The following is a 20,043-nucleotide window of genomic DNA, read 5'->3' as shown; positions in this document are numbered from 1 at the left end:
AGGATAACACTGAGACATGGTGGGCATGAGTTAAGTGTCTTTGTAGCTATGAAAGCAGCGTTTTTGCCCCCAGTGAACACTCACTAATCAATTGTATAGAATTTTCTGATGATAAGGATGATATTGGTAGAAAATCCTGATTTTGATGTTCAGTCCCTTCTGTACAATTTTGTGATTCTGGGAGGGTCAAGAGGCAGGTTTAGGATTCTGAAAGAGATTTGGTGTTGATGCAACCTGTAGCATGAAGGAATTCTTCTGACAGATGAGTTTGGAGAGAGGTGAATGGCAGGTACCCCGTCAGCCAAGGCCTTTGGGATTCCTCCTGAAGTGGAACTAATAGAAGGGTTTTTAGTGAACCGTGCAACACGATTAAATAAGCTGCAGAAAGGTCACAAGATGAAATGTAAGTCTTGGCTTAGAAGAGTGTAAGTAGAGACAGAGAAACCAGCTGAAAGGATGTGAGGGCAATTTTGGGAAACTGTAACTTTGGTTTGAACTAGACCAGTGCCAAAGAGAGTGGAGACGTATAGATCCATCGAAGAGGGAACGGACAGTCCTTGATATTGATTGGATGAGAGGGACCCTGAGTGAAGAGGAGTGACATGGGACATGCAGGTTCACCTGAACAATGAGAGTAAGTAATGCTATAAAGAAAGAGAAAAGACGTGGGAAGTGATAGAGGGGGGTGACCGGTTCTATTTTCTACATACAGACTTTGAGATGTGTGTAAGGCATTTCATGGGTGGGGAGGGGGAGAGGGAGGAGGATCGAATTCATGCCAGTGGAAACACAGGCATAAGTATAGATATGTAAAGAAACCTAATCTCCAGTGGCCAGACAGGTAATAGTACACACAGGGAGCGAGCTTGGGAAGAAAGAATTTGAAGAAAAGGGGAATGGTATAGCTCCTTTGCCTTAAAATCATCTTGTTGCTGCATTCCCAAATATTTTAGATTACTGATGTTGAAAATGTCCCATTGTGGGGGAGCGAGCAGGTAAGAAAACCTGTCCAGCCAGCGCTGTGTGAATGATACCACCTGAAGGTCATCGGTATATCTTATTTACATTTGCCTAGGTTCTGATCTCTTTACCTAATGCTAAAGGAGATGAGAAGAAATCACCTTTATTTATTGTTCAAGTTCACAAATACTAGCCATCGGGAGAGTAACCTAGAAATACTCTGAGTGCATTAAGGTAAGTACACTTTTTTAAAAGGTCATGTCTTTGGGCTACTGTCTGATGTGATGATTGGTGAGAATGGAACCTTAGAGGGGCAGGAAACATAAAGAGAAGGTGGCGTAAAGTCCTATGGCCTTAAAAGAGCAATGGACTAAATCTGTTCCCAGAGGGAGGTTTCATGAGTGATGACCTTGATACTTTTTTTTTTTTAAACTTTCTCACAATGAAGCAATGGGCGCTTCTTTTACTGTCTGATTAGCAGGTTCTCGTTTGAGTGATGAGGTCCATTATTTCAAATCTACTTAGAGGGCTACCTAGGGGCTCCGTGGCAGAAGCATCGTAGCAGCTATATTTGTCTCTGTTAGAGGCAGTGGGAACTGTAGAAGGCATGCTATAAGGGGCTGCAAGTGGGTGCTGTAATATCAGGGCCTTCTTTCTCTGTAATGGGGAGAGAGCCAGAAGGTCTCAAAAAGGTCCACTTTCTCCCTAGGTGCTGATGAAGAGAGGATGATTCACCCTTAGATGCTCTTCCACTCCTACCCCCTTTCCTAACAGCATAAAACCTGAGTCAGCTAAGAAAACAGACTTGCTCTTTTTTAGTCTTAGCAGCATTTGGGTCTAAAGACAGACTCTGTGGGAAGACAGATCTTAGTTACCTCCTCCCCAAGCTGGTGCAGGAATTTCAGATCTCTGCTTGCCAAAGCATTTTCATGGAACTCAGAATTGGGGGGTAGAGGGCGGGGTGCCGAATGTACACCCTTGACTACCTCACATTCAACTCTGGGCTTTTCTCTCTTCAACAAAGGATAATGCATGAGGGGGTCTTCTGGGGTTCCTTGCCTGTTTCCTCACAACCTGGTTCCAACTGAGTCTGTCCTTCCATGGTGAGCTTGACTGGTTCATGGGTGCTGTGCTGTGCTGTGCTGTACTTGGACAAGGCAAGCAATTCTATGTTAGTATGTAGAGAAGAATCTTGTTTCCTGTAGAAACCCAAGAAGGAAGGGTCTTCTAGGGTGATAGTGTACTTATCCCACTGGGAGATGGAAGACAAAGAATGCTGCTGGTTTCTAAGGAGCTGAGAAATGAGAATGATTAAATTCTGCCTGGCTCTGTCCCTGCTTGCCCAGTACCCTGGCCTGTTTAGTTTGTTTTTTCCCCTGAGAATAGCTTCCAGGTCTCAGGAAAGGGTATCAGGAGGAGGAAGATGTAACAAACCTAGCTCTGACACTAGGTTGTTGTGTGACCTTGGATCAGTTGTTGAGCTTTGCATACCACTTTGTCTTTACCTGTTAATAGATGATGCCCCATAGGAAGACTAAATGAGCTAACACATGTATACAGCAAGCGTGTGGTGTGGGGAGCTCACTGTCTGCATCTCCAGTCCCTTTACTCCCCTTTGCTTATCCCCTATCTGCTCTCACCTTTGGTGCTAAGGGAAGTCTTCCACTGTTTCCTAGTGCTTTGGTCCTTCTGGTATTCCATATGCATCACTTGGCCTTTTATTTTGGAGATAAATTTTTTATATTGTTCTAGTATTACTGATTTCCAAGGGAATACTTTCTACTATAGTTGGCAAAGTTTTAGATACATAGTAGAAACCTAAGCAATATTTGAATGGATGAATACAGAACACACTAAATTGCAGAAAGGGAGCTATATGTGCAGTGTTCAAGCCTCAATGGATGCTTAAACCAGCTTGCTTAGGTTTGAATCTTACTACTGCCAGTGCAGAGCTTTGCAAGTTTAGGGAATTGCTTGGCCTCTCTGTTCCTTGATTTGTTCATCTGTAAAATGGCTGTGGTAAAAATAAAACCTTTTCCCCAGGGCTTTTGTGATGATTAAACAAGTTATTGTTTGAAGAGTGTTTTGAAGGATGCTAGAGAGAACACATTACCATTATTTTGAAGGGCACAGGCTTGTGATCAGACAAAACTGTTGAGAGCCTGTTATGTAGCTTATCTTATGTGCCTTGAGACAGAAGTTATTCAGTTCCTCTACACCACACTTCTCATTCAAATAGGAGCAAAAGACTCTTATCAGTTGTGAGGGTGAAATTGAGACGAGGAACCAAAAACCCTGCACGTGTTTAGTGACTGATGACTTTTAAGGCCCAGAGTTTGTCAGTTGTCTCATGGGGAATTCTTGCAGTAGCCCAGGCCCTGCTAATAAACTGAAGACTTGGGTCTTACCCTGCCGGGGGGTGGGGGGGAGAATGGGGGGGTGAGAAAAGAGTGGAGTCAGATTGACTGTGGACAAACTGCCGGGAGAGATGCTAAAGCTACTTGGTGTTGGTTGTTAGTTGTATCATCAATTCTTGACCAAATTAGGTCATTAAAAAAGTTGCCTTTGGAAGGAGCTAGAGGTTTTGCCCATGTGAAATTCCAACACAGGTCTATACTCGTCGTGTTTCAGCATATCTGTCATTATGTAAGGCATTTCTCGTGCTTGTCCTTCTGTAGCCAGCTGAGTTAGTGTCATGGTAATGTGTCAGCTGTGGGTGAGTGGAGATCCTGCCATCCCTGCAGCCAAGTGGCTCTGTGGCTCTCACTCTCAGAGAAGGCAGACTTCATATATTCAAGGGGGTCACTTGGCTTATTTTCTTAAACTGGAAGAGTTTAAAAATATACCGAAGTTCACAGGAACCTAATTTCTGTGGTTCAGATTGTTGATGCTTACTCTGAAATTTGATTTGGCCCCGAATGATGTTTTAGGTCTGTGGAGTGACCCCTCTCTTCCCTCTCAGCAGTGAGGGGCCTGTCCTGAAGGTAGAGATATTTGAGGGGGTAGACTCAGTCAGAAGCTCCATTAAGTCTGTCAGTCTTACAGGGAGGGGACAGAGGGGAAGAGAAAGCAAAGAGAGCCAGGCAGGCCTTGACACTAATGGAGTCTTCCAAGGTGACTTTGCTGTGTTACCATAATAAAATTGGAGGCCAGACTCTGTCTTCCACCATCCTCTGGGTCTTCATTTAGACTTCATGGTCCAAGCCTTTTATACCCATTTTCTCTTTGTATCTTAATTTTTTTTGTTTGTTTGAGGGTAATATTAAGTTGGGCAATGAGATCTTTTTTCTTTTTTTTTTTGGTAAGGAGATGCATATTTATGCTTCAGAATTACAGATTTGTTGCATATTTGCTTATATGATCTCACTATCTCATCAAAATCTGTCAGTAGTGCTAACAACTGGCTTCAAACATGAAGATATCAGCTACAATGTCCTTACTTCATTACCTCAAGGTTCTTTATGATTGGTTTTAATTTCACTCTTTCTGTAGGAGAAAGACTGTCATTTTTTCGGAACAAAATTCAGGCATAGGAAATTTAAAGAAAACTTTTAGGAGCTGGGTATGATGGTAAACTCCTGTAATCCCAGCACTTGGGAGGTAGAGGCAGAAGGGTTGAGAGTTTAAGGTTATTCTCAACTACACCAAGGACTGAGGGTGTATGTAGCTCAGGGGTAGAGTGCTTGCCTAACATGTGTGAGGCTCTGGGCTCAATCCCTAGTAAACGCTCTCTCTCTCTCTCTCTGCTTGAGGCTGGAGATGTAGCTCAGTTGGTAGAGTGCTCACTTAACATGAGAAACCTGGGGTTTAATCCCTAGCATCCAATAAACTAGGGATGGTGGTGCACATCTGTAATCTCATCACCCCAGGAGGGAAGTAAATGCAGGAGAATCAGAATTCAAGGTCAATTTTGAACACTTAACAAGTTCACTGCCAGCTTGAGATATATGCCACCTTGTCTCTAAATAAATAAATAGATAAATAAAGATTATTCTTCTGGTTGACATGGATATACTCATTCTGGTTATATACTGGAGGAATTAAAAAAAAACTGTCTAGCTCCCACTCAAAATCAGTTAAAAGCAACAATCCATCAGGTGGTGGTATTACTATGGGATTTTAATCTTTCCAGATAAGGTTGAGGACAAACACGAGGCACTGCTGAGTTAACTGAGGAAATAAGCCCTTTTATTTATTTTTACTGTTTTGATTAGAAAATTACATGAATTAATAGAAGAGAATTTTCAAAATATAGCTATAATAGTAAATTGAAATTTGCTTTCCGATGTTACTTTTCAGTCAGCATTTTGCATATGCAAATTTCTGGGCAGTGATAACTATAACAAGGGTTTGTCTTTGGAGTTTTATTTAAAGGGTGGGGCTTTAGGTTCTAGGGCAGGAAATGTTCACTGGCGTTTTATTAGGACCTTAGGGCATGAATACATTGCTATTGCCACCTGAGTCTTTGGTGTGTGATTGTGCTAGCTAGAGTGACTTTCCCAGAGGCTGAGCAGAATACTCCCAGAGGGCTAATCAGAGCTGATTTTTTTCTGAGTATAGGTGTCTTAGTAAGGGTTACTATTCTATGATAGTAAACATAACCAAATAACCAAATAACACTATAGCCAAAGAAACTTGGAGAAGAAAGGGTTTATTCAGTTTAAACTTCTTCATCACAGTTCATCACCAAAGGAAGACAGGGCAGGAACCTGGATACAGGAGCTAATGTAGAGGCCATAGAAGGGTGCTGCTTATTTGCTTGCTCCTGATGGCTTGCTCAACCTGCTTTTTTATAGCACCCAGGACCACTAACCAGAGATGGTACCATCCACAATGGGCTAGGCCTATCCCTATCAATTACTCATTAAGGAAATGCCCTTAGATTGACTGCAGCCTGATATTGAGGAGGCATTTTCTCAACTGAGGCTCCCTCCTCTCTGATGATTCTAGCTTGTGTTTTGTTGACATAAAACTAGCTAGTGCAACAGCTTTCTCAACATACATGCTCTAGCAGAGTTCCCACCTTCTTCTGTGATGGGTCTGTTACATAACCTCGCCCTTTCTAACTGATGAAGTACGTCTCTGGAATATGTGAATGCAGAAATTCTACTGCAAGCCACTTGCTTCATGTTCTCTGCATACTTTCTTAAGTGTGGCATATTCATCCTTGTCTTTAGTAAAGCTCTTGTGGGCATGCCAACCCAGTACTTGCCAAAGTCCTTGTATTTTATCTACAAGTATGATGTAGCCATAGCTAGAATTCCCTTCTTGGGATGGAGGGCAGGGCAAAAAAGGAAACCAGTTCTGTGGAAGATTGGCTCTGGAATAGTATCTGCATCAGGGTTCTTCTTGAGTCACTCTGAGATTCTTCAGATTTGGGACTTGGCCAGAGAGTTGTCATTAGTATTTGTGAGGAGCAACTGGACTACACCAACAAAAGGTGAGAAACACAAGGCTGTAGTTTCTTCATGGGGGGTATATAGTTTCTTCTCGGATGAATACCAGAGTTATTTTTCTTGGTACAGAGCCATTCGTTAGGTGGGAAGGTCTATTGTTCTACTAGTAGTAACGTTTCTCATTCATTTTTTTTCACTAATGAATTTTTCAAATTTGTGTACTAAAACAAAACAAAGAACAAACACAAAACAAATTATCTTGAACTTATAAGGTGGATCACTTGGTTAAGGTGGTTCCCGTCAAATCTGCCACCTGAGCTTGATACCTGAAACCCACAGGGTAGAAGGAACTGGTTCCTGAAAATTGCCCTCAGACTTCCCCCCCACACACACACACACACACACACACACACACACACACACACACACACACACACACACAATCATTTTTTAACCTTAAAAAAATCCACAAGTTGAACAAAATGCTTCCTTTGTCATAATAACTTGCTTAGAGATCTGAAAAGGCCTCTGATATAGGATGTCACTTTCCCTGCCGTATTTGCCCATTGAAGCACAATTGACTGAAGCCAGGGACTGGCAGTCTGTAAGCATTTTGCTGTAGCTAAACTGGGGGCTGACAGAGGTTGGTGATAGTCATTTGCATACAAAGAATCCATTCCCAAAGACTTAGATATCACATACCAAGAAGGATGAATTGTGAAATGCAGGGACAAACTCAAGTGTTTCCCAGCTGTTGTGGGTACATTTGGTATGTGTAATTCTGCCTGACACTGTTTATCACTTGGTTGTCTAAACAGAACTTTGTGGTGGCAAGTATGGATTAATGGTCACATCCAGCAGTTACCAAGATGATGAGTGGTTATGCCAATTAGCCTTCCATTGAAACCTTCAGCTTGGGGCTCTTAGGCTCTCCTCCAAAGCTGCACTGTTGGAGAACTCTGACCAGGGACTGTGTGCTGCAGAGATCTCATGAAGAGAGAGGCCTAACTAGAATGTTTTCCAGGACTCTGAAGGCTCTGTTGCTTCTCTTCTCTGTTTCCAAGCTCCTTGGGCCTGGATATTGCAACAGCAACCCCTAGTGTGTTACAGGGTGAAAACAAAATTCTAGCTAATAAGGTGAGATGAAGCAGGATGTGGGAATCAGGCATCTTGGTGTTTATAAAGCAATACAGCTAGGTCTAAATATGTAATATCACCATGTTTTCTAGGTTTTGACAGCTGGGAAAGAGAAAAGACAGCAGGAAGGTAGGTTTTAAATTACTTTAGAAAAATGTAGAGGCGAAGAAGAACATAGAGTAGGAGGGAATTAGGAGGGAATTGGAGAAGGGAGTTGTTCTTGGGAACAATTTACCATTCTTTCAAAGATTGCAAAACTTGACTGTGTACAGAGAGAGTGGTTAGGATTCGGTCACAAAGGTCACTCAGATTGGAGGCCTATGATGGGGACCCAAGACTGAAATTCTGGAGATGCCAAGCAATAACCTAAAGACTAGTAAAATAAGGATGGTGGATAGAATTTACTAATAATGGAGTTTTGATTAAAGGGACTAGGCCTAAGTAAGACAGGGAACTAAAAAGGAGGTGGTGGTGAAGATGGACTATAGAGAGAAGAAACAAGGATATATATATATATATGTGTGTGTGTGTGTGTGTGTGTGTGTGTGTGTGTGTGTGTGTAAGCTAGACCTCACTTTCATGAAGCATACATTTTGTTCAGTTGCCAAGGATCAGCTCACACAGCTCAGACCTTGGTGTCTAAATGTTTCAAGCATGAGTCATACACAGGCAGAATGTGATTTGAGAGTATGGAAAGCACCCATAACTCAAGACTTTGTCTCCTGCCTGCCCTGTATGTCTCTTCTGAAAAATTTAACCCTAAATGCCTTGTCCAGTAAATGGCTATTTTCTAAAGAAGTAATAATGGAGCCAGTTACTTTGCCTGGTGAAAATGAAAAACTTGATGTGATAGGATGGCAACAATTAGTGTGTGTGTGTGTGTGTGTGTGTGTGTGTGTGTGTGTGTGTGTGTGTGTGTGTGTGTCCTGAACCTAGGAGTGATGAGCTGTGGCTTTGGGGAGTTTGTTTCTTAGGGGCAAGTTTTATTCACCCATAGAAATAGCTGTGTTGAACCTGGCAGGCCCTTTCTAGCTCTAAGAAGCATCCTGTCATATGCTTAGGTGGGTAGAAGGCACAGAGCATAGGACATTTTGGGGACCCTGCTGTTTGGGGGCAGGGGTAAGACCAGACTGAAACTGGGAAGCATAGAGGATTTATGAGAGGGAGTATGTATCTGATGATCAAATTCAGGATGCTTGAACGTGTTTCCAGTACATTTTTTTCCCAGATTCAATTTATGCTAGAAAGGGTTTCGGTGTGAAGGTGGTAATGTGGATGTGATTGTTGTGGCTTTGGTGAAGTGCCATCAGTTTTACTTCTGTAGTTCAAATTATTTTTCAAAATTACTCACAAAGCTCCCAGTTGTAGTCCTGATTCCCAAATTGCAATTAAAGAATTGCTTCTTGCTTTCTTGCTCAGGGCACTATACTGTAGACTGAGTCTCTGACTCAGAGAAAGCAAGCCACCCCACTTTGTGTTGTACCTGAAATAGCCAGTTAGAATATATTTTAGGTTCCAGGACAACCTCCAAAGCCATAGAGAAACCCTGTTTCCAAAAAAAAAAAAAAAAAAGAATATATTTTAGGAAATGGCTTTTCAGCCTGACATGTGAGTGCCAGTACAGAGACACTCGCTGGCTCATGGTTGTTCTGACATGAGTGTAATTGTTAACTTTTCTCCTTAAAAAGAGGCAATGCCAAATCCGAGGACTGCTCTTGTTAGAAAAGACTATAATTGTGGCTTTATAGACACAGGCAATGAAGAACAAGCCAAGGTTTTTTATTAGGGCTAGTGCTGTTTGTGAAGGCAGAAGCTACCTGCTGAATTCCCTGACAGGTAGAGGGCTTTGAGCCTGGTCTTTGCAGTTTATTGTCAGGGTTTCCTTGTGTTGGGGGTTCTTCTTTCTGCAGAGTTTTTGTTTCTCTGTGAAAACCAAAGAATCATGTAAATAGGATTGGAGGATGGAATGTGAGTGAGGTTTTTTAAATTTGCAGAATCCCTTTCAACACATGGATCATGTTTTCAATGTTGGGGATTGAGTTCAAGGTCTTGTGCTTATTAAGCACACACTTATCCCTGCTGACTTTTCAATAGCTAATACCATGGACCATCTGAGAGACAACAAATAAACAGAAAATGCTGGGTGGCTTTGGAATGTTCCATGTGTGTGTTCTGCCACCTGCTGGAAAGGGATCTGCCTGGAAGGCTGAGCAGCAGAGTAGAGCTGGTGTGCAGTTGTAGTCCCTCTGTCCACTTTCCAAGGCTGGGCAGAGGATAGCAAAGTCCTAAGGTCTTATGTGTTTGGTTTTCTACTGAATCTCACAAGCTGGGAGCTGGATTTCTCCTCTGACCTGTTGAACTCTCTCTCCCAGCTCAATCTCAGGCTGCACTGGGAACTTACCTCATGTCATCTTTAAGCCTCCTTCCTACCTCTGGGGATCCAGTATGTTTACTGGTATTGTCCTAAACTACTTTCCATGGGCTTAAAATGAAAACACAACAAAATAATTAGTCCAGGTTAGATGCCTTCATCAGTGTGTGAGGGCCAATTGACCTATTCAGCAAAGAAAGAACCCCCTTTCTTTCTACTCCTTAGTGTGAAATGGCTTTTTATTAAATGTAGGTAAGAGGTGAAATGTGCTAGCCTCTGAGTCAAACTACTGCCATCTTCAGAACTCTAGTAAGTTCTATGTACTTGCTAGAGTGCATGATGAGGGAGCCTGTGGACTGTTGGCACTGCCTCCTAGGAGGAGGGTGTGGCACTTCTGTATTTGTCCATCCTTGTACACAAAGTTCTGCCTGAATTGCACATAGCCTCAGAGTCTTTGGGAAGGGCTGGAGTTTATGCGCTGGGGGAGATTAGGGAAGGGGGTGTTCATCTGTGCAGCTGTGGGAAAGCAATCGTCCATGTTGGGTGACGACTTTCCTTTGTATCTTCTTTGGGGGCCTGTCAGCGTCTCTTTACTCGTGTTGTTAACATAAGTCCAGTAAACTTTTTGGCTCCCTGGGGTAAAATTTCATGGAATCAAAACTTGGTGTTTTTGTCATTGAGACTTGGGGTGTGTGTGTGTGTGTGTAGGGGTAGACATTTACATTTCCCCCAGGGAAGGAATTTTGGTGACAAGTTAAAAATGTTCATTTTCTTGGCAAAATAACATGTTAACCACCATAAATCAATCTCTGAACTTGTTGCAAATGTTTTCCCATCTATGAAATCCCCAAATTTGGGCAATCACAGTTTTTTTTTAAACTTTCTAGTCTCACCTTTTCTTTCGTGTGACAACTTGTAGAAAAAAGTAGGGTCAACAATTCTCAGTTGTAAGTTCCATATTTTCCCTGGAAAGTTCTCTGTGGAATTTTCTGTGCTGTGACCCACATAGATACACAAAAATAATAGTGTGGTGGGATGGGGGTAATGTTTCTTCATTAACTGGGTCGCTGAGCTATAGATGAATTTTGGTTTGTAGTAAATGCTTGGCCTGATTTCACAGCCCTTTAGATCATTCTCTTTCTCTGGAGTTTCTGGCTGGATTGTGACCTTCCTGGCTGGATGTGTATATGGGACTCCCATGGGGGAAATCTTAGATTTTTGGCAGCCAGGCCCTCAAGGCAACTGGGACAGGATATGGAGGCCCAGTTTCCCTGACTATTGGAATTTCTCAAACATTTAATACTTCTGAAATATTTTCACACAGGAACACAGCATTTTAATATCTATGACTAGCTGAAAAAATACTAACAACTAAATTAATAAAGCTAACCTCATTACTAAGGGATATAATTATGAATCTCCCCCCAGAAGTTTTGAAGCCTTAATTCAAGCAAGCTTGTGACACTTAAAAGGGGAAAAAGCAGAGATACCCTGATTGAGGCAGGTTTGGGAGCTGGCTTCATATAACCAGAATCTAACATTGGTAGTAGAGAAAATCTTAAAATTAAAACTTACTTTGAGAAGAATTCTAGTAAAAAAAAAAAAAAAAGGGTAGATAGTGTGATCTGAGTAGGTGGAGGCTGGGAAATAGATTTGTACTGAAGCCAGAACACATGGTGACTTCATTGTGAATAGATGTTCCCAAGGAATAAAGCTTTTTTAATGTTTATTTATTGATAACAACAGCTTCTGGATGGCTGAGAATCACTATGATCTCAGGCTATGGCTTTCTTATGAACACATATAAAAGTTGTGTCCTCAAGGCCACATGAAGTAGGTAGAAAAAAATGCCCTGTTTTATTTCAGATCTATATCATCTGGTAAATATTTTTGGACTTTTTTATGTTTTCAAAGAAAGTGATTAAAATGTAGAAAAAATTTCAACAAAAACCAAAACTTTTTAGACAGAACTTTGATAAAGACAGGTATTTTCCTGCCCATCCCACCCCAGTCGGACAGTTGATAGAACTGATTCAACTTACATTCTCTTATTAAAGGTTACCAGGAAGCTGCCAGGAAGATGGCTCAGCGGGTAAAGGCGCTTGCCTCCAAGCCTGACTACCTAAGTCTCATCTTTGAGATGAAATGGTACAAACTGAGAGGCAAATTCTACAAGTTGTCCTCTGTCCTCCGCAGGAGAGCTGTGGCATGTATGATTCCCCCACAATAAACAGAAAAAAACACATAATGGGTATTTAAAGAGGTGACCAGATAGAACTTGGCCTGTTAACAAAGTCTTTCCAGGTGGCATCACCTGGGACTCTTTCCTTTTTGTCAGTCTTCCTTACTCTAAAGAGCTTATGGAATCTCAACACCGCCACTTACATCTTAAGCCCAGTGCGTTTCAGCAACAACCTGGGAATGCGAATTTCCTAGGAAAATTAGGAAGCCTGCAAATATCAAGGTTGTGGCTTATGTCCTCAGGTCACAGCCTTCTGTTAATGACCATCTGTGTTTCTTTCACTGTGGGTTCAGTCACATTTTCTCATTTGTTTTCCAAAATAGCTGCTAGTGTAAATGGGTAGAGTGATCCTGACTCCATTTTAACACTGTTAGAGGTGAGGAGTCAGTTTTCTCATCTCGCTTTCCCCAGCCATTGTTCTTCTGGTCCGACGGGTAATGTAAGTGTCAGCAACTTTTCTGTATGTGAAGTGTATCACATGTGTAATTAATGTATCATGTGTGTGATTTATTTTTCGGGTCAGTTTGTTCTTTTATAGAGAGCAGCTTATAGAGCGCTTTTACAGTTTGAATCGGAAATGTTGCCCACAGGCTCACATGGTGAGCACTTGGCTCCAGCTTGTGGTGTTATTTTGAAGGCTGTGGAGCTTTTTTAGGAGTTGGTGCCTGGCTGGTGCTGATAGGTCCCTAATGGTGGGCCTCTGAATGTCATAAATTCATACCCATCTGCTGGATTACTGGTAAGCCATAGCCTGGTGGCAGTACATAGTTTAATAGTTATGGGTTAATAGTTGAGGAAGCCGCCAGGGAGACACCATGTAGCTGCTGAGGGAGCAAGATTCTCCGGTAAGATAAGACCACGTGGAAATACTGGATTAATAGAAATGGGTTAATAATAATTAAGAGAGAGCTAGCCAATAAGAAGCCTAATCCATTGGACAAACAATTTATAATTAATAAAAGCCTCTGTGTGTTTATTTGGGGCTGAAGGGCAGAGGGACCTGGTGGGACAGAAACTGTGTCTACACCCATCCCTGGTTCTAGTCTAGTGCTATGTTCGTGGTCTACTGCCATGTGAACAAATGTCTGCTATGTTGTCCTGCCACCAAGACCTCTGCAATGCATCCTTACGATGATAGAATGAAACTTCTGAAATGGTAAGCCAAAATAAATTTATCTCTGTAAGTTGTTCCTGCCATGTGTTCTGTAGTAGTGAATAGCACAGAGATTTTAAAAACTTGGAATTTACACAGCAAGTCAGTGGAGCTGGGAACTGATACATTTCTGACTTTTTGACTTAGGTTTGAAACCAAAGGCCTGATAGCAGAATGCTGCAGGGAAAGCAGCTTCCCAGGCTATTGAACCCAGCTGCCTGTCAGCAGGTGCTGTCTCATTACCCTTCTCTATGTCCAACACTGAGAGAACCAAGGAGTTCATTTGGAGGTGCCAGGAAAGAGCCCTAGGAAGGCCGAGGGGTCTTGTTCTCTAACTCAGGATTACCTTCCATCCATAAGGGCTTTCTCTAAGATGTCTTGGAATCACATTACACAGTAAATGCATAAACTTTCTATATGAATGTACAGTAAATAGGAACTCGATAATTGCCCACTGTCTAGGCAGGCAAGCAGGAAGCCTCAAAATGAACACACCTGCCCAGCATATAGGCAGAGGTCATCTCTGAGACTTTATTCTCACCATGACCTCTTCCATTTTCTGTTGACTTGGGCAAAGGCTCAGCTTTTCTTTACAAAATCCAAAACTAAAACATTTTGGCTGCCCAAATCAGGTTGTCCCTAGGGGCTGCCTGTCTCTCAGAAAAAAACAGGTTGGGCTCTCATCTCTTGGCATTCCAGGAAATGAAGACTCCACAGAAGATTCTTAATACCAACAGCTGTTCTTTTCAGGCCTCACCAGAGAGGCTCAAGGGCAGCTGCATAGAGAGAGAGACTGCCTTAAAACAAACAAAAAACAAACCAAAAAAAAAAAAAAATCAATCAACCAAATAATCACTAGCTGTACCTGATGTCAAGCAAAGGATGTCTTGGGGGATCCAGACTTCCTAGTTTGTGTTTAGATAACAATTCCTTCTCTTTTAGGTCATAGGCCTGTACACGTGAAATCATATTTGGATACAAAGCTTATCCTAAAAATGTGTGCATTTTGGACTGGTTCTGTTTTGAGGCATAGTAGCTGTCTAATTTTGTTGATTATGAATTATTAGAAGAATGGTTTTACATAGGTATTTTCTGGACCCCGTTTGTGAAAAAAAATCACTTCAAATGAAGATATTTAAATGTCTCACTTTCAGAAGGAGAGAAGCAGTTACATTTTTCTATTTTCTTTTTTTCTCAAGTGTCCTCTCAATGTATAGACATCATCTCACAGGCTTTATCCAGACTTTCTTTGAAAACCTCAGAAATTCAAATGTCTCCTGTACTCATCACGAGAAAACATCACAAGTGCTTTAGGAGTTTTAAAGGGGTGCAGCACGGGGCGGGGGGGGGATGTGATCAAATAGTCTGTGTTAGAAGCTATGAGTGTAAACTCTTTCCAACATAACCACCCAAACATGAGCTAGACAAGGAGGGCCCCACCAAACATGCCAAACTGGGTGGGGAAAAGCCCAGGAGGCTTCAACACTATGCAGAGAACTACAGGCAACTGAATAAAGCTAGGAGCCGGTGAGACATTCCTGCCAGGGAAGAGCACAACAATTGGTTGTCCATGCTGTAAACAACCAGCCCTGAATATTCTCTCTCTCTCTCTCTCTCTCTCTCTCTCTCTCTCTCTCTCTCTCTCTCTCTCTCTCACACACACACACACACACACACATACACACACACACATTCACACACATACACACGTACGTGCGCACACATATATGCACATACACACAGACACACACCCACTCACACTCACGCACACACATACACACACACATTGTTTGGACTCAACAGTTTATATTTAAGAATATATAAATATATGACTGCATAGATGCCTATAATAACAATGATAAAGGAGGTCATGAATTTCAGGGGAGTGTGAAGATCACATGAGAGGGTCTGGAAGGAGGCATGGAAAGGGAGTGATACTGTAACTAAATTACAATATCAAGATATTGAAAAAGTGCTCAGCATGAAATTATCAAAGAATTAATAAAGTATTACATTACATAAGAGTTTTAGAAGGAAAGACGTGATTAAGGTTACTGTCTTCTCCCCATCAGTCAAGAAGCAACTGATTATTTCCTAATTCATCTTAGAAAATAAAGACCTTCCATTTAGCTTTTGCATATTATGGACCTGATTTCTAATGTCGTTTCATTATAGATAAAGCCTATTTTCTTTTTTATATAATATTTTCACTTTTTATTGAAAATAGATTCTTTTATCCTATACATCCTGATTATCCCTTTCTGTCTCTCTGTCCCGCGCGCAGTATTTTTCTCCTCCCTCTTTAATGTACTCCTTCTAGTTTCTCCCTACGTGTTACCCTATATGGTTTCCTTCCCTTCCAGATTACCTAGCGCCAATCCCTTAATCTGCAGGAAACGGCCCCCTACATCTCTCATTAGAAGAGGTTTCTTTCTTTTTTTGGGGGGGGGGCGGTGTTTCAAGACAGGGTTTCTCTGTGGCTTTGGAGGCTGTCCTGGAACTAGCTCTTGTAGACCAGGCTGGTCTCAAACTCACAGAGATCCACCTGCCTCTGCCTCCCGAGTGCTGGGATTAAAGGCATGCGCCACCAACGCCCAGCTAAAAAGAGGTTTCTAAGAGGTATCAACCAAAGATGACAAAATAAAATATTATAAGATAAAACAAAAACTTATCATGTCAAAGTTGAACAAGGCAAACCAACAAAAGGAAAAGATCCCCAAGAGAAGGTGCAAGAATCAGAGACCTGCTTGTTCACACATTTCAGGAGTCCCATAAAAATACAAAACTGAAAGCTGTAATACCCAGGCAGAGGACCTGTGCAGACCAGTGTGGCCCTGTGCCTGCTGCTTCAGTCTCTGAGAGTTCATATGAGCTCTGCTCAGTTGATCTAGAGGACTTTACTCTGTGTCCTCCATTCCCACTGGCTCTTACAGGCTTCCCACTTCTTCGCCCTGAGCTCTGCAGGGACGAATTTGATGGGGACATTCCATTTAGAGCTGTGTGTTCAAAGGTTGCTCTCTCTTTCTCTGTCTTTCCTCTCCCCTCCTCTCTCTCTCCCCCCCTCCTCTCTCTCCCATCTCTCTCCATAATGTCTGGCTGTGGGTCTCTGTATTGCATCACCCCCCAGCTCTCCTAGTAACACAGGCAGCATAATTTAGAGCCCACCAACCACATGGGGCTCATTCTCAGTGTCATCATCAGAGAAGCTTCCTCCTGCAGCAGATGAGGAAAATGCCGATTATTTTAAACATCTGGCCTCAGATGTTCATTACTATGCTGTTTCCCCTCTTTCCTAAGAGCAGGTAGCATCACTCACAGCTGACAAGTAGAAGAATTATGTAGATAAGCTGTGACTCATCACCAGCTCAGCCCAGGCCTCAGGCAACAGGTGGTTCTTTTGATCTCTCACTAAACTGGGTCTTTTTATAGACACAGCCATGGAGGAAGAATTTAAGTATGTTGACAGTTTTATCGGCAACATATATGTAAGCCAGAGGATAATCTTTTCATGTATCAAACATTCTAAAATAGTGGTGGGGCCAGATACACAAGGGGCCCTAAAACTGAGACTTACTTTGTACACAGTCTGATCAGGGGCCATGGCAGTGTAGTTGGTGATACTTTGTCTGTATCTTAAACCCCAAGTTGAAGAAGGGGTATAAGGGTATCTACATTTAACCTGTGCATGTGATACTAAAAGAAGCTGTGAGCATTGGGTCAGAGGATAAATAGATCAGGGCTGGGGACATATCCACACTCACAGCGTTGCGACAACAGAAGCACACAGGAAAGGAGTGGGCAAACCTGGATGAAATTGAGCAGGATCAAGATGGGCACTACTTGCTGGGGAATATATAACTATTTCTGTGGGACTGGGTAGATAGTTGACACTGGGGGTTGTACTGTAGTCAGAGGCATCAAATATATGGAGGTTTATGTTAAGGACTATGACGTTTTCTTGTTACCTTTGCTATCTCTTGAAGGAGAAAGGGTTATGATTTCAATAGAACATAGACCATGCAGACAGCATACTGTTGACTTGGTGAACTGCATAACAGTGATAAATACTAGTTCATCTTGTAGCTGGGCATTGATACAAACACACACACACACACACACACACACACACACACACACACACACACACCTATTTTTAGAACTTCTTATGGCTATATTTCAACAATTGTCACACTAACTTGATGCTCCTAGAGAACTTCACAAAGCAAGTGAAGGGCGGGAAAAGAGGGTCCTCATGATCTATATCAGTTGGGTAGCAGCCTTGATTGCCTTCTAGGGAGTTTTTCTCCAACAGCATTGAGATTGCCTAGGTCAAACTGTCTCTAGACCCATGGGGTCTCACATGAACAATCCATACTGAATATTCATATAAGATAGGAAATTCCTCATATGCAAGACAGCTGAAGGAGACACAGAGGAAGCTAGCTTTGTGTTATTCATCTATTTTTGATCAAACAACCATTCACATTTGCTTTTCAAACTGCCTATTCTCTCTTTTTTAAATTTTTTTTTATTTTTTTGAGACAAGTTTTCTCTGTGTAGCTTTGGAGGCTGTCCTGGAACTACCTGTCTAGACCAGGCTGGCCTCGAACTCACAGAGATCTGCCTGTGTCACCCCCTGAGTGCTGGGATTAAAGGCATGCACCACCACCGCTCAGCTTCCCTCTTGTTCTTAATTTCATGACACAGTTCTATTGTACCAAGAGTACGGAAGCATTCGGCAAAGGCGTTCCACAGTGACATGCTCCACAGTGGCAGTTAGACTTTCGTTACCCAGGAACTCTACAACTTTCTCTTTTTTTCCCCCTTTAAATTAGAAACAAGCTTCTTTTACATGTCAATCTCAGTTCCCTCTCCCCCCTTCTTCCCCTGCCCCTATCCCAATCTAAAACTTTCTAAATGAGGTGGCTGGAGTGTGCATGCAGAACCACAGATGTCCAAAGTACAAATAGGTCAAATGTTTATTGAGAGATTTTCACTAGGTCATATTATACTTAATTTACTTAAAGTCTTAATTTACTTTAGGCAGTTTGAAAAGCAAATGTGAATGGTTGTTTGATGAGGCACAGTTGCTAGGCAGGGTGTATAATGTGCAGCAGTTGTGGCTAGCCACCTGGAGCTCAACAATGGTGCCAAGATGCCCAGCTTGGGCCTGGGCAGCCGGAAGTCCCCTCCTGGCCAGGTGTCTAAGGCTGTGAAGGTTGATATTGACACTGGGTACTGCCACACTGACTGTGGCCAGGTGTACCAGAATGAGAAGGAGGTGGGAGTAGCCCTCCAGGAGAAGCTCAAAGAACAGGTGGTGAAGTACCAGGGGCTCTTTGTTGTTAGCAAGCTGTGGTGCAGGCTCGATGACAAGAGCATGGAGAGAGGAGCCTGCAAGAAGACACTCAGCAATCTGCAGTGGGACTACCTACACCTCTACCTGATTTCCTGGCCAACAGGCTTCAAGCCTGGGCCTGATTATTTCCCAATGGATGCATCAGGAAAAGTGATTCCCAGTGACACCAGTCTTGTGGACATTTGGATGTCCATGGAACAGCTGGTGTCTCCAATTGATTGTGTCTCCAACTTCAACCCTCCAGATTGAGAGGGTCTTAAACAAGCCTGCCTTAAAATGTAAGCCTGTGGTTAATCAGAGTGCCACCAGTACCTAACCCAGGAGAAGCAGATTCAGTACTTACTGCCATGTCTCCCTGGCTCTCCTGACAGTCTCTGGGCCAAGCCTGAAGACCCCTCTCTGCTGGAGGGTCCTAGGATCAAGGCAATTGCATCCAAGTACTATAAAACTACAGGTGCTGATCTGGTTCCCCCAAACAAAGGAACTTGGTGGTGATTCCCAAGTCTGTGACACCACCAGCATGCATTGCTGAGAACTTGCAGGTCTTTGACTTTGAGCAGAGCAAGAGGATGTGAGCACTCAGCAACAACAGGAACTGGAGGGGTGTGTCTTGATGAGCTGTGCTAACACAAGGACTGCCCCTTCCACACAGAAGTCTGAAGCTATGGATGCCTGCTCTTCTCCAGGGGATTTGCACCTGTTCCTCCTGCCTTATCTGTCCTTGCAGGTGCCGTGTGGCTTGTGTCCCTCTGTGATGGTGGAACCTTGCAGATCAGACAATGAGGGTTTGTGAGTTTGACATAGGCTCTGGAAAGCCATAGTCGAGCTGTTTCTTCCAGCCTTTCTTGGTCTTTCTTGTTATCCATCAGGAGGACGTTTAATACAAGTACCCTTTCCAACCAATGAGAAACCACCAATTGTTGCTGGCTTTTCTTTCCTGCCAGGTCCCACAGCCGCCATCAACTAATAGTTAAGTTTTGAGTGCTTAGAACTATAATCCTTTGGGTTAGAATTATCTTTGCCTCAAATAAAAACTGATTTTGTGAAAAAAAAGTCAGGGATGAGAAATTTTTAATCAGGAAGACAAAACAGTTATGGAATTGGTAAATAAGAGTGTTGTACTGCAGGTCCTAGGTTATTTTCAGGCGATTAATGACAGAGACCAATTTATGTCTCCGGGCCATAACATTTTGCCCATTTGATTGCACAATAACCATTGGATGATGAATTCGTGAATGGAACATGGAAAACCTTTTGCCTTTATGCTCTCAACTATCGATCCGTTTACATGGGTCTTTTTATCTTTGGTCGTCTGATAGATTTTCTTTTCAGGTCTTTGACTAGATAATTGTATGTTTAGCCTTGACAATCATTAAAGTAATTTTGGCCACTTGGCTTGTGTACTGCTACCTGGCTTCATGGCTG

The 20,043-nt window shown here is 42.5% G+C and overlaps 1 pseudogene; it reads left to right on the top strand.

Moving 5' to 3' along the window:
• Positions 1–282: 282 nt before the first annotated feature.
• Positions 283–19,278, top strand: LOC100763739 (annotated as a pseudogene).
• Positions 19,279–20,043: the final 765 nt, after the last annotated feature.

This window comes from Cricetulus griseus, chromosome 5, assembly GCF_003668045.3.
Source record: "Cricetulus griseus strain 17A/GY chromosome 5, alternate assembly CriGri-PICRH-1.0, whole genome shotgun sequence".
Classification (NCBI taxonomy): Eukaryota; Metazoa; Chordata; class Mammalia; order Rodentia; family Cricetidae; genus Cricetulus; species Cricetulus griseus.
The sequence above is the reverse complement of the archived record's forward strand: the minus strand, read 5'-3'. Positions and strand labels throughout refer to the sequence as shown.